At 48.1% G+C, this 7,429-nt stretch overlaps 1 long non-coding RNA gene across 1 annotated transcript; it reads right to left on the reverse strand.

Annotated features, from left to right (window-relative positions):
• Window positions 1–347: 347 nt before the first annotated feature.
• On the reverse strand, window positions 348–6,951 carry LOC122240254. Its single transcript, XR_006219707.1, has 3 exons — window positions 6,928–6,951; window positions 2,149–2,398; window positions 348–563 (listed from the first exon to the last, which is right to left on the reverse strand). It is a non-coding gene; the product is annotated as an uncharacterized LOC122240254 (long non-coding RNA).
• Window positions 6,952–7,429: the final 478 nt, after the last annotated feature.

Below are 7,429 nucleotides of genomic sequence, written 5' to 3' on the forward strand. Positions count from 1 at the left end.
GGATTCAGGCGAACAAAAAGGAGGCCGTGGGATGGAGCTCATGTTCTTGGATGCTGCTCTCAAAGGTAACGTTTGAAACCCAGGCTGGCAGGGCCCCTCCTGAGCCCTAACCCCTTCTGTGGTTTCCCTTGACCCCACAGGGTGATTTCAGTCTCTTTAGCACAGCCTTCACCACTTGGTATCTCCTTGGATCTCCTCTTCCTAGGCTCTGGGATCCAGGAAATACATCAAATCAGACCAACCAACAAAAAAGCCTCAACAAGCATTTATCAAGAACTCGTCTAGTCCAAGTGACGTGTTGACATTTTTATAGTTATCTCGCTTAATTCCACAAAGCACCCCACTGAGCCAGGGACTCTTACTGTCATTGTCTCTGCAGGAGATCTGTATGGCAGGGACAGTCTCCTTACTGAGGGGTTAAGGAATGTGCCCGTGGTCCCGAAGTCGGTCAGCGGCAGAACTCAAATTCATAGGTTTGTTTGATACTATATCCTTGTAATTCTCAGAAAGTACGGAATTACTTCACACCTCTGATGCTTGTATTTGCTCTTTTATTCTTTTTCCTGTTTTTAAAAAAAAATTTAACGTTTACTTATTCTGAGAGAGAGAGAGAGAGAGCAAGCGAGCAGGGGAGCGGCAGAGAGAGGGAGACAGAATCCCAAGAGGGCTCTGTGCTGTCAGTGTGGAGTCTGATGGGAGGCTCAGACTCACGAACCGTGAGATCATGACATGAGCCAAAATCAAGAGTTGGATGCTTAACCAACTAGGCCACCAAGGCACCCTGCTTTTATTCTTTTTTCTAAAATTATTTATTTATTTATTTATTTATTTATTTATTTATGTGTTTATTTTGAGGGGTGAGGAGGGGCAGAAAGAGAGGGAGGGAGAGAATCCCAAGCAGCCTCTACACTGTCAGCATAGAGCCCGATGTAAGGCTCAATTTCACAAACCAGGAGATCATGAGCTGAAATCAAGAGTCAGATGCTCAACGGACTGAGCCCCCCAGGCACCCCTACCCTTTTGTTCTTATCACACTCAACTTAGTAGATTTATGTACATGTCTACCTGTCCTTCTGGATTGTGAATTCCTTGAGACCTAAGATGTGTCTTATTCATAGGGTGACCATACATCCCAGCTTCCCCAGGACGGTCCTGGCTTACACCAGTTGTCCCAGCATGGGTGTTAAGTTCCTTCTTCCACTTAAAAGTTCCCTGGTTTGATGATGAATTATATGGCTGCCTACTTACTCATCTTTGTTCTCTCAGAGCAGGCAGAGTTCCTGGTATACAGTAAGGTGCTCAATATGTGTCTTTGACTGAAGATGATGAGCTCTTTTATTCTGTGAAGATGGTGTAGGGACCACATTATCGTTTTAGTTATTGGGATATGAACAGGAAAAGATGAGGATATGCTGATTGCTTTATCGCTCCAATCAGAACCTCACCAGGTAGTCCCATGGCCAAGTGGCAGCCATGGAGGCAGGATGCTGGATCTCTCTTGAAGAGAGACCCTGTGGGGGCACGTGGGTAGCCCAGTCGGCTAAGTATCCGACGTTGGCCCAGGTCATAATCTCACAGTTTGTGGGTTTGAGCCCCCCATCAGACCCTCTGCTGCCAACACCTAGCCTGCTTTGGATTCTCTGTCTCCCTCTCTCTTTGCCCACCCCCTCCTCGTGCAATCACTGTCTCTCAAATAAATAGGCATTAAAAACATTAAAAAAAAAAAACCAAAAGAAAGAACCTGTGATCCATTGCAAAGAGCTGTTAGAGCCTCCAGCATCCTCTGTTTTCAAGCCACAACCATGCATTCCCTGGGCAGCTGCCAGCCAGAGATGGAACATGGTGGGGACTCTGGGCCTTGGCCCTGGGTATCTGATGAGGCCGAGACTCTATGAGCTCTGCACTGTGGACACCCCAATCCTGCTCTTCTTTCCTCCCACAGGTGTCAGATCCGCATCTTGACCCGGGGACTTCTGCTGCCTAAGTCTGATCGCACCCTGTACCTTTCACAGGTGTTCCCCAAACACGCCTCCTGTACTTTTCCCTTCCTACTGTCGGATTTCTTGAAGGACCCAATCTGATACAGCTGGCACTAGGCACGGACCAGGAGAGAGGTGGCGGGATGGTATTCAGGATCAAGTCACTTACTCGACTGGCAACGAAGACTCCATCCCAGTGATGCACGGAGCACGGATGATCTCTGGCACAAGGGGGTGATTCAATCACTAAAACTTTCATGAGGTCACTTGGGAGAATATTCTAGCAGAGGGAGTGAGTGGCCTTGGCTGGAGAAAGATGCAGGCATCTGAGAAGTCGGAGATGCAGGGTGTTCAAGGACCATGGAATCGGCTGGCTGTTGCTAAGTTGCATCGATGCCCTACAGAGGGCTAAGGTGAAACTGTAGAGAGTTAGGACATAATTGAAAACCAAGTATGAATGCCAGAGGGCCTCTGGGAGAAGTCTGATCCTACAGTCAAGGTAGAAAAAGCAGAAGACCAAACTTAGGACTTAATGGACTTGACTCGGTTCAAAGACAATCGAACCATTATGCCAAGGTCGGGGCCCTGGCTGGGAGAATGTGGGGCCCTTACACATGACATGGGGACATCTGGGTGCATGCCTCCAAGTATTTTGGCTCCCCCAGTGCCTCCGAACCCTCGGAGCCTGCAGAGGTGGTTCACTCTTTCCTGTTACAAGTTAGGATGTCCCCTGTGTGGGATGACACCACAGAGTCCCGTCCCCACAAGGCAAGAAGGGCCTCCTTAGCATCCCCACCTTCTGGTAAGTTAGAGAGAGAATATACCCCTTCCCCCCCAACGGCAAGAAGTCATCAACTTCCTCTGTCAGCAATTGGGATTGGATTTTGAGGATGCTTTTCAAGGTAGCTAAAACACGAGGCTGGACAGGAGAGAGTTTATGGCTTTCGAGGCATTTTCTCAGGATATGGGACCTAACACCCTGGCCAAGCCCCCAGGGGATGAAACGGACTTGCTGTTTGGCTGGTTCCTGAAAGACTAAAGACAGGCCCATACGGAGCAGCGTTGGAAAGTCTAAGATGTCATGGCAGAGAGTATAGAGAAGGGTTAAAAAGCTTAGGGAAGTAGATATGCTGGAGAAGATAGAGTATGTAAACCAGAAAGCCCACTGGAAGACTACGATGCCAAGCCGTTGGGAAATTTGGTGGTGGCTCCTTTCTGCCTGGCAGTGGGAAGGGCTGTCACCGAGCTGAGTCCATGGACAGTTAAGTGATGAGGGGGTAAAACAGATGGATACCTAGTGAGAATACTTCTTACTATATAGAATCAAAAGAAAGCACGCAGGGATGCCTAGGAGGCTGAGGGTGGTTGCTCTGTCAAACACTTGCCATTCCTTGTCTAGTTGTGGAACTCTAGGTAGACCTGGAACCTACCAGTGGAACCCACCAGGTTTCTCAGAGGAAGGACCCAGAAATACCCCAGCAGGTCTATAATAGAAGGAGCCCACAGCCCTTCCCCAGAGACCATTTCTTCAAGTAGCTGACTCCACTTGGGAGAAAAATTCCTAAACATTTTGAGGATGATTACACACAGATTCTGAGCAGGCCTTGCTACCTTGGGGGCATTAAGTATCATTACAACCCCGGGTCCAGAAAGGTGGCGGAGGGGATCGAGGTAACAAATGGAGTTCCGGCCAAAGTCCAGCTTACAGTGGCTCACGGACCTCCTGCCCTGCGATCATTTGTCCAGGACCTGAATATACAATTGGTTTTGATATACTTGGCAGTTTGAATCATCCTGCCACTGGGTCTTTGGCTAAACTTTGGTCATAGTGGGGGAGGTCAAGCCGAAGCCGCTGAAATTGTTTCTTTTGGCCAAAATGGTAAAAATAAAACAATACTGCATCCGGACATTATATTAACGACTTCTTTTATTTCCTGTGTTCTGATACTTTGACCTCTTGGGGCCTTGCGGGAACCAGGGGGGACCGTCCCTCTCCTCCCAGGGCTAGCCAAGTCCTAGAGAGAGTAAACAACTTGTCTATGAGAGTTTTTCAAGTGGAAACCAACCAATCTGCAACTCACCACCCAACCATCTCCTTTATCAGGCTGTCACACTCCAGGCCATTATCCACCTGCCACAACTATCCAGGGCCAGGTACTGCACCACTAGGGACAGCCCTTACACTCCGAAGCCACTGAAATTATTCAAACTAGTCAATCCTAAACCTGCTTTCCTTGCCTTACCCATTCCTTCTCATGGAAACGAAAATAAAGGCTCTTGTCCACAGTTATCCCCTCTCTCTCTGCCTTCTGACTGACCACAGAAGGGCTTCTCCATGTGGTCTCCCGTGGTGGGTTGTGTTCATGTGTCCATTTCCCAGAGGGACTGAGTAACAGGCTATTTTTAATGGCAATTGTCTTTTGATCTGTTGGCCTTTAACACATTGTATTTTAAACGTTTATTTATTTTTGAGAGAGAGAGAGAGAGAGAGAGAGAGAGAGAGAATGAGTGTGAGACGGACAGAGAGAGAAGTGGGCTCCCCACTGGCAGCGGAGAGCCGATGCGGGACTCGAACTCATGAGCAGTGGGATCATGACCTGAGCTGAAGGAGGACACTTAACCAACTGAGCCACCGAGGTGCCCCTAACACATTGTGTTTTAAAACAAAGTGGAAGGATAATGGGGGTTAATGTCACTCAGTGACATAGGGGTGGTAGATGCCATTATATCTCCATTTATTATACTCACTTGACCACTGCAGAAACTGGCTGGTTGCTGAAGAGTGATTATAAATTGCCAACGGATCCTGAAGAGTGATTATAAATTGCCAAATGTTCAACCAAGTAGAAGTGATCACAGCTGTGTGTCTGGTAGAATATTTCTATCACAGCAGACTAATGTGGCCTCAGACACCTCATGTGCAGCCATTGATTTGGCAAATGCCTTCTTTTCTATCCCAATCAAAAAGAGGATCAGAAACAGGTAATAATCATACGGAACAGCTAACAATATACAGTGACTATTTTGCCCTCAGTCTATGTTAACTGTACCACATTCCTTGTCGTAATATTGTCTGAGACTGGGTGGGGCCACGTAGTTATCCTTGATAACGACATATTAACCCATGACATCAAAACTAGCAAGTTGACTAGGCAAAATAAACAGCAGGTGGCTAGAAACATGTGTTCCAAAGGTTGGGAGATAAATTTTTGAAGATTTAAGGGCCTGCCATGTTAGGAAAGTTTTTAACTATTCAGTGGTCAGACACATGTGCTCTCCACCGCCCCCTCCACACACACACACACACACACACACACACACACACACACACGTATATATAAACAAACTCTCTATATGTGTTCTCTCTATATATTCATACTGGTTCTGCTTTTTTTCTGGAGAGCTCTGACTAACACAGGGCCTATAAGACCAACTGAAGGAAGAGGAAGAAATTCAAGCTTACTTTTTAGATGGATTGGCTACTGTGTGTGGAAAAAGTGTTCCAAGGTGAAACTCATGAGCAAAGGTCTAGAAAGACAAAGACTGGGAAATCAGAGGCAAAGAAGTCTGGAGCTAAAGGCATACAGGCAGACATAGGGAAGTAGGCATAAAGTCTGCAGTTTGGTACCACATGTTAATGGCCACTAGAAAGCATGCACCATGAAAGAGACACGGAACCTAGGAGACAAAATGATGTGGCCAATTGACATTAGCCTGCCTTTGTAATCAGCCACACTAGAACTGGCACGATGGGCACGTGGATGAAATGGCCATGGTGGCAGAGATGGAAGATGCACATAGGCCCGCCATCATGGATTCCCACTTACCAAGACTGATCTAGCTATTGCTGTCTCTTCCAGCCACAGAGACTGCTGCTGAGCCCCTAGTATGGCACAATTACTTGAGAAGACCAACCAGCTTTGGTGACAAATCGACTCCATTAGCCTCCTTCTTTCCTAGAAGGGCTAATGATTTGTTATCATAAGAATAGGTACATATTTCACGTATGCGGTTGCTTTTCTTGTTCATAAAATTTCAGCCAGCACCAGTGTCTGGTGGCTTATGAGAAGGCTGGTCTATAAGCACAGAATCCCACACAACATAACATCTATCTGGGAGCACCTTCACAGCAAAGGAGGTGCAAGAATGGGTCCATGGTGAGGGATCCAGTGGTTTTATGATATGCCACACTGTCCAGAAGCTGCTCACTGGGGCCCCAGCTTGGAGGCCATGCTCTGGGAGAGTGGCATGCATTCCTTACAGACAACGTCGAGACCTACTGATTTAGAGGCCTCTTTCTGGCATTGTGTCCCCAGAATACATGGGATCCAGAATCAAAGGGGGGCAGCAGAAGTGACCCTACTTGTCATCATTGACAATGACCCAGGGGGATACTTTGTGTTTCTTATCCCCAGAAATCTGGACCCCTCAGGGTTATAGGTTCCTTGCTAGGGGAACCTAGCAAGGTTATGAGCTACAAGTTATGAGCTACAAGTTATGGCTTTTAAGCTACAAGCTATGGCTTCTGCCCAGACAAGAAAAAGAGTCACCATCTTGGTAGGGATAATTGAGTCTGATCAGAAGAAAGACGTAGGGCCACTGGTGCCCAGTGGAGGCAGAGGAATTACGTGTAGAACTCAGGTGAATGACTCAGGTTCCTCTTTGTCCATCTGAAAGGACAAGTGCCGTAATCCCAGCCTGAGAAGCCTGTGGCCACCAAGCACCCCTCAGGAAACGAGAGTTTGGGTTGTACCACCGGCAAAGCCACCAACATCAGTGGAGGTAATAGCTGAGGGTGAGGGGTGAAAGGGCGGGCCTACGCCGGCCGACTCCATCTTGTTCTGTGTTCTCCACCTTGAGTGACTATGTCCCCGACATGACCCCTTTTCCGGGAAAATCACAGAAACCTCAGACCGCGCCTCCTCCCCTTGAGTAACCTCCCGCTCACCCGTTCAAACTTCCTGATCAAAACACGCCCAGCGACCTGCGTAACAGGTCTCCGACCCTTCCCCAGCCAATCGGCCGAGGCCACGACCCTTCCCCAGCCAATCGGCTGAGGCCACAGCCATTACCTCACCAACTGCCCCTAGACCCCTATAAAACCTTTGTGCTTTTGAAACTCGCTCTCTCTCCCTGGTATCTCACCGCTGCGTCGGTGCAGGTAGGGGATTGAGCTCGAGCTAGCTCGAATAAAGGTTCTTTTGCTTTTGCATCGGACTCGGCTCCCTGGTGGTCTTTGGGGATCACGAATTCTGGGCATAACAAGGGGGAATTCAAATGGGTGATGAAAGGGAGAAAAGAGGAGCGTGAGGGGCAGTCCTGAGGCCAACTGCAGGAACAGGGGCTGCAGTTTATCCCCCTAACTCCCCCTCTTATGTTTCCCCCCAGAAAGAGAGCCCCACGGGATTTTTGCAGGAGCTGCTCCAAAAACACATATGGATCTGTTCCAA

The sequence above is a fragment of the Panthera tigris genome, chromosome B4 (assembly GCF_018350195.1).
Source record: "Panthera tigris isolate Pti1 chromosome B4, P.tigris_Pti1_mat1.1, whole genome shotgun sequence".
NCBI lineage: Eukaryota > Metazoa > Chordata > Mammalia > Carnivora > Felidae > Panthera > Panthera tigris.